The sequence below is a fragment of the Phyllostomus discolor genome, chromosome 15, assembly GCF_004126475.2.
Source record: "Phyllostomus discolor isolate MPI-MPIP mPhyDis1 chromosome 15, mPhyDis1.pri.v3, whole genome shotgun sequence".
NCBI classification, from domain to species: Eukaryota; Metazoa; Chordata; class Mammalia; order Chiroptera; family Phyllostomidae; genus Phyllostomus; species Phyllostomus discolor.
Window position 1 is genome coordinate 16,031,829 of NC_040917.2, and position 6,364 is coordinate 16,038,192.

At 41.8% G+C, this 6,364-nt stretch overlaps 1 long non-coding RNA gene across 1 annotated transcript in view; it reads left to right on the forward strand.

The window, feature by feature from the left end:
* LOC118498301 overlaps positions 1 to 6,364 on the forward strand; it is a 29,741-nt gene that overhangs the window by 663 nt on the left and 22,714 nt on the right. Inside the window, exon 2 of the long non-coding RNA XR_004900820.1 lies at positions 1,239 to 1,309. This is a non-coding gene — a long non-coding RNA (uncharacterized LOC118498301). The remainder of the gene's footprint in view (positions 1 to 1,238; positions 1,310 to 6,364) is intronic.

Below are 6,364 nucleotides of genomic sequence, written 5' to 3' on the forward strand. Positions count from 1 at the left end.
GCCATAGTGCACCTCACAGTAAAACGCACGTACAGACCCCAAATCCGATCAAATCCCTGGATCCACCTGCTAATATACAGGACTAGGAAATCCACAGAGCAGGGGAGGATGTTCAACTACGCAGCGGAGGTGCATCAGCAAGATCCTGACGGTGGGAGCCTCTAGGTTCTTTAATAAATAAAATGCAGTGGGGGAAACAAGAAAAGAGGAAACGTATAAATTAAAAGATGCTTAAACGACCCATCGGCCAATTGCAATGTACTGACCTTTTGATGGATTCATATGTTCAAAGTTTTTTGAAAAAAATCGACAGATAATTCAAATATGGTTTGGCTGTATGGCAGTATGAAGAAATTATTGTCCATTTTTTTCTTTAAATTTTTATTTTTTATTTTAATCATTATTTTATTGTTCATTTCTTTAGTGTAATAATAGTATTGTGGTTGTACTTTTTTTTTAAGTCCATACCTTTTAGAGATTCATACCAGGGGTATAAATCTCACAAACCAATAGTTTATGGCCCAGTCAGCCCTCAGTAACCTCACTGGTCCTGGGACCACTTTGGATGCTGAGTATCAGGTGCCTCATACAAAATGGTGCAGTATTTGCTCATAGCCTACATGATCCTCCTGTATACTTGAATCTCTAGATTACTTATGATACCTAATACAATGCAATATAAATAGTCGACGTACTGTATTGTTTAAGGAATAATCACAAGAGAAAAATGTCCATGTTTTTCATGGACCAACCACCATAGGCCTGCCAACATAGCTTTTTTTCCCCAAGTATTTTTAATCTTTGGTTGAATCCGCAGGTGCAGAACCTGTGAATATGGAGGGCTGACTGTACATGCAATTCCCCATACATGTGATACTATACCAGCAGTCAAGAAAAAGAGGAAGTTCTTTGTGTCGATATGAGCTGCTTTCCAAGATGTACTATTAAGTGCAAAACACCAGGTTTGAGGGCAGTGTATATCTAATACACATACAGTATACGATTCCTTGGATATGCATAACATATTTCAAAAGACACCCAAAATGATTACGTAAGTGGGAGTCAAAGGGAATGTGGATTTTCACATTCTAAAGAGAAGGAAAAAGAATTTGGCTCTGGCACAGGTTGTGGAGATTGACAAGCAGTTTGATTACACATACACATATTTCTTTAGTTAAGACTTCTAGAAGTTCTTAATGTGTTATCTAGCTCTCATATCTTTTCCTTACTCTTGCCAGGTGATTTGTCTTCAGGCAATCATACCAGTTCTTCTAGAAAGACACTATCCAGTCTGCTGTGAAATGCCCAGGTGAGTCCCAGCAGTTCCTGATGCCATGAGGAAATTGCAGGTGAGGTTGTTTTCAGATCATCCTTGTGCAAGCAGGGTGTCCTTCCACACCAATTTTTCATGTTCCATTTGTTTGATAATTGGATGGGCAATCCATTGTTAATACTATTTTGGTAATGACACAGTTAAGTTCTAGTAATGGTGTTGAAAGCCCATGGGTAGCTTTACTAACTTTAATTCACAGAACAATAATTACAAAAGGCATTCTTTATTCACTTGAACACACCTTAGTCATAATAATAACAACTTTATGTCCTCTAGTCCTCAACACCAAATAAAAGACAACTCTTCTCATCAGTGGTTAATTGCCAATAAATATCTTGTCTTACTTATTTTAAAATGTGTTATTTAATTAGAAAACTGGCACATATAAATGGGCAGAACAGTCCCCACGCGTGTCTGTAACTAAAGCTGACAGTGTATTGGGGGCAAAATTACACCTCGCCCGTCCCATCCTCTGCTCTGCTGGCCTCACTCAGTGTCTCTCTGGTGCTGCCCAGTTTGGGGGCGTCATACACTGGACCTGTCTCCCCTGGACTCCTGCAGCCTTGCTCAACTCATTTGCTTGTTCTAATGTTTTTAGAGGGTTCTTTAGGATTTTTCATATACAAGACCACATCATCTGTCAATGAGATAGTTTTACCTTTTCCTCGCTGGTCTGGATGCCTTTTATTTGATCTGCCTAACTAGCAGCTCTGATGAAAACTTCCTAAAACTCATATTAGGGATTCTCAAGGAACCCCTAATAGCCAAAAACGAGCCTGAAAAAGAAGAACATTTCCAGTTTTTAAAACTTACTGCAAAGCACCCTGACCCATGTGGCTCCGTTGGTTGGGTGCCATCAAGAAAAGAGAAAGGTCTCCAGTCCAGGCACATGTCTGGATTGTGGGGCTGGTTCCCGGTTGGGACGCATAGGAGAGGCAACTGAGAGCAATGTTTCTCTCCTTCTGTTTCTCCCTCTCTTCTCCTCTCTCTAAAAATAAATAAGTAAAATCTTTTTTAAAAACTTACTACAAAGCTACAGTAATCAAAACAGTGTGGTACTGCCATAAAAACAAACATAGACTAATCGAATACAACAGAGAGTCCAGACGTAAACCCTTGCATACTTGGTCGGTGAATCTTGACAAGCGTGCCAAGAGCATTCAATGGGGAAAACGTTCTTTTCAATAAACGGTACTGGGAAACTGGACCCTTACCTAAGACGATACACAAAAATTAACTCAAAATAGATCTATGACCTAACTGTAAAATCTAAAACTTATAAGAAAACAGGGCAAAATCTGCATGACTTTGGAACTTGGCAGTGATTTCTTGGGTAACAAAAGAAAAAAAAAACAGATAAATTGGACTTTATGAAAGAGAAAATATTGTGTGGATCAAAAGACATTATTGAGCTCTGGCTGGCGTAGCTCAGTGGATTGAGTGCAGGCTGTGAACCAAGGCATCACAGGTTCAATTCCCAGTCAGGGCACATGCCTGGGTTGCAAGCCATGGGCCCCCAGCAACCGCACATTGATGTCTCTCTCTCTCTCTTTCTCCCTCCCTTCCCTCTCTAAAAATAAATAAATAAAATCTTAAAAAAAAAGACATTATTGAGTTAAAGAGCCACCCACAGAATGGGAGTAAATATTTGCAAATGATATGTCTTACAAAGAATTAAGATCCAGAACATATGTGAATCTTCCAAATTTCGTCCTATTTTTGACTTTTAACTCCATTCTGTTGGGGTCACCAAACACACTTCCTCTGACTGAAACCCTTTTAAGTTTTTTTGAGAATTATTTTATGGCCTAAAATGGGGTGTATCATAGACATAGTTCCATGTGCACTTGAAAGGAAGGTGTGTTCTACTGTTTTTGTGTAGGATGTTCTACAAATACTCTTTTAAGGTCTAGAGAGTATATGGTGTCATGCAGCCTCTGTTCCCTTGTGGATCACCTGTCTGGTTCTATTCATTACTGAAACGGGGTATTGAAGTCCCCAGCTATTACTGCTGAATTCCGTCAGTTCTGCTTCATGTATTTTGGGATTCTGTTCTTACGTGCCTGTCCTGTGAACCTTAGGAGAGATTTCAGTGGCCCAGAGCTGCCATTATCAAGGTGTGTTGCCTGTGCAATTCACGGTTGCCCCAGTAATGGAAAAGGTGTTACCTTCAATCATCTCCAAGGTCTCTTTTTGTTCTAGGATTCTAAGAGATGCCAAAAACTAAGGTTGATTGAAAGTAAATTCCTCCAGGAAGCTAGAAGGCCTGTAAGAGTACACAAACTGTTTTATGTGGCTTAAAAAGAAAATAATATGTAGCCCTGGCTGGTGTGGCTCAGTGGATTGAGTGCCAGCCTGTGAACCGAAAGGTTGTGGTTTGATTTCTGGTCAGGGCACATGCCCAGGTTGCAGGCCAGGTCCCAGCTGGGAGCATGAGAGAGGCAACCAATGGGTGTATCACTCACATATTGATGTTTCTCTCCTTCTCTTTTTCCCTCCCTTCCCGTCTCTCTCAAAATAAGTAAATAAAATCTTTTTTTTTTTTTAATATTTTATTTATTTATTTCTTAGAGAGGGAAGGGAGGGAGATAGAGAGAGAGAGAGAAACATCAATGTGTGGTTGCTGGGGGTTATGGCCTGCAACCCAGGAATGTACCCTGGCTGGGAATCGAACCTGGGACACTTTGGTTCCCAGCCCGCGCTCAATCCACTGAGCTACGCCAGCCAGGGCTTAAATAAAATCTTTTTAAAAAGAAAATAATATGTGTATTTTCAAAGTGCAGAAAACAATTCACAAATATGTGTGTTTGTGTGTGTATATATATAGATAAATACATACAAGGCCTGTCTAGAATGTATCCAGCCATGTACTATGAAAAATAGAGACATTTATTGAAGAAGATACAAGAAACACTGTACATAGGACAGTGACTCCTCAGTCCCCTTCAAAGTAGCACCTTGGGACCTCCCACAGTTCTCCCAATCACCATAATCCACTCCATCATATTTTCCCAAATCTCATCAATGGTCTGAAATCCTTTTCCCTTTCTGGGAAAAGCCAGAAGTCTCAGGGCACCAAATCTGGGCTGTAGGGGGTGCTGAGTCACCTGGGTCATTTGATGTTTCACCAAAAAACTGCACAAGTAGTAATGCATGAGCAGGCGCATTGTCATGATGAAGCTGCCAGCCACCAGTTGCCCATTGCTGCAGCCTTCTGAGTCATCCGAATAGTTTCCAGAGGAATGTTCAGGCTGAACGCAAGATTTGATGCAGATTTGTTGCTCTATTCACTGTCATTTTGAGTGTGACAGCCACACAGTGCACATACTCAGTGTCTACTGCCCCCACGGACTAGTACAGTGAAGTTGTCATTGTTCACACATGTGCATTTCAGTCCACTCTCCTTGGCTGCCAGGTCACATCGGTGTCATGTAAACTGTTCTCATTATATTAACGATGGCTGGACTTTTTCTATACAGACTTTATATGAGGCATTGACTGAATGTATTTTCTTAGTCCCTGATTTAAGAGTATGTGTGTGTGTGCACTCATATACATAAATAACCTGTATCTGTTTCTTTGGTGTCACGTGTATATTTCTAGGGATCACCACCACTATTGATTATTTACTCTCTGCTCACCGTGCCTTGGGTTCTGCATATTCCTTGGACATGCATCCCTTTATTGTCATCCTCCATGGATGACACAAGCTGCTTTCCACTGCTGCCTTGGGACTGGAGGGCAGCTGCTCTGGCAGCACCTGGGCTCGTAGAAATTGGCTATCTGCAGAGCTGAAGCCCTCTCTTGTAAGCTCACTCCAGCCCTCCAAGGGGAAAACAAATACTGGATTGAGCCTTCCCTTCCTTCCCAGACTCACTCAGACTGTTTATACTGCTGCTTCACATTCTAATTAGACACTGGCTCTTGTGCAATCTAAAGAAAAAGGGAAGAGAATTTAAAGAAAACATAAAAGCTGGGAAAGTTGAAAGCTATTTAGTTGACTTTTTTAAAGATTTTATTATTTATTTTTTTAGAGAGGGAAGGGAGGGAGAAAGAAAGAGAGAGGGGAAACATCAATGTGCGGTTGCTGGGGGCCGTGGCCTGCAACCCAGGAATGTGCCCTGACTGGGAATCGAAACTGCGATGCCTGGTTCGCAGCCTACACTCAATCCACTGAGCTACGCCAGCCAGGGCAGCTATTTAGTTGATTTTAGTCCTATGAACAGAACTTGCTGAATTTCAGGGAGTTCATCCTTGGTTTGTATTTCCTTTCTAATCATAATTTGTACTTTTTGCACAAACATCTACCACTTGTTTTTTCCCCCTCACAATCCCCTACAATTTTGCTTTGAGGAAACGACTCACCCAAACCAGAGGGATGTATGTAAGCAAGTTGAGACATACTTTTCTGGACAAAACAATCTTTAAATAGGTCCCGTAAGAATTGTTTCAGGAATTAACAGGGGAAGTTCATAAATAAAGGAGACATTTGATTTTTTAAAAAAACAGTAATATTGGTAAAGATCCTGGCTTTCCTGGCACTGTGGATGTCATGTGGTGGCTGAGCCACCCAAAGGCTATACACAGAACTGGAGTTCCACCCTGAGCCACTTTCTGAAGACTGGAAGAGCTGACAGCAGCCTTTGCTCTTTCTGCACTGGCTGAGTGACTGGGATGAAGAGTCGGTGCTGGGACAATGGGTACCACCTCTGTCGCCTGCACCCTGCAGCACGAATCCTGCACTGGCTACCATCATACAGTAAAGCGACTGTGGACCTGCTGTGGCCTCAGACCACGTCTACTGCTGGGACTGCCTCCGACTTGAGACTGCAGGTTCTCGAAGCCGTCGCGAAGCTCTCTACCTGTGTGCCTGGGGTGAATCCGTGCGTCCTCCAAGGCCAGCCTCTTCCTGATTTTCAGTTCCATGTTAGCCTTAACATGAGGGATTCGAGCATTGACTACTTCCAGCGGACGTATGGAATGCTCATCTGTATGTTTATTGCTAAGTAGAGAATTAACGCAATCTAGATC